This window comes from Perna viridis, chromosome 15, assembly GCF_037379345.1.
Source record: "Perna viridis isolate PV_CMFRI_1.1 ecotype Kerala chromosome 15, ASM3737934v1, whole genome shotgun sequence".
Taxonomy (NCBI): Eukaryota; Metazoa; Mollusca; class Bivalvia; order Mytilida; family Mytilidae; genus Perna; species Perna viridis.
In genome coordinates, this window is record NC_142459.1 from 6,197,498 (window position 1) to 6,198,120 (window position 623).

Below are 623 nucleotides of genomic sequence, written 5' to 3' on the forward strand. Positions count from 1 at the left end.
ATTCCACCATCTAGGGCACACACCCCAGTTGCTCTGTGGGCAGAGCGCCTTAGCCCCCGGCTTGAGTTCTGAGCACTATTTAGTCGCCTTTTACGACAAGCGTAGCGCTGCTGCAGGCATATTCTTTTAACACCCGGGCCTGCACGGGGCGTCCATTAATGGGCCCATTCCGAGTAGGTTGTATGGTACTCTGTTGCACCGCGACTCGTTCAATTGTAATTTCATTGATAACAACCAATTTATTTTATTGTATATATTTTTGTTTGCCTATGCGACATTATTACAAGTATTGCGTATTCTATGTATATAACTTGTTAACTTGTAATTCTTTTATACTAAAAAAAAGAACGTCATCCAAGACCAAATTACAGATGTGTCTTTTTGTCATTCCTAAATTTATCGCTCAGTACTTCTTACCATATTAGTCTACCTGATTCAATCGACAATTTTCAATTAACAGAATTCATTCACCCAAGACTTGGCCAAATTTTACAATTAGCGATAGGACATCCGGTCGTTCGATACGTGTTCCATCAATAATTAACATTTCATATTCAAATTCTAAAAGAATCAGAACCATACTGTCCCGTCCATTAATCGCCTATATACTAGTAACACACAAT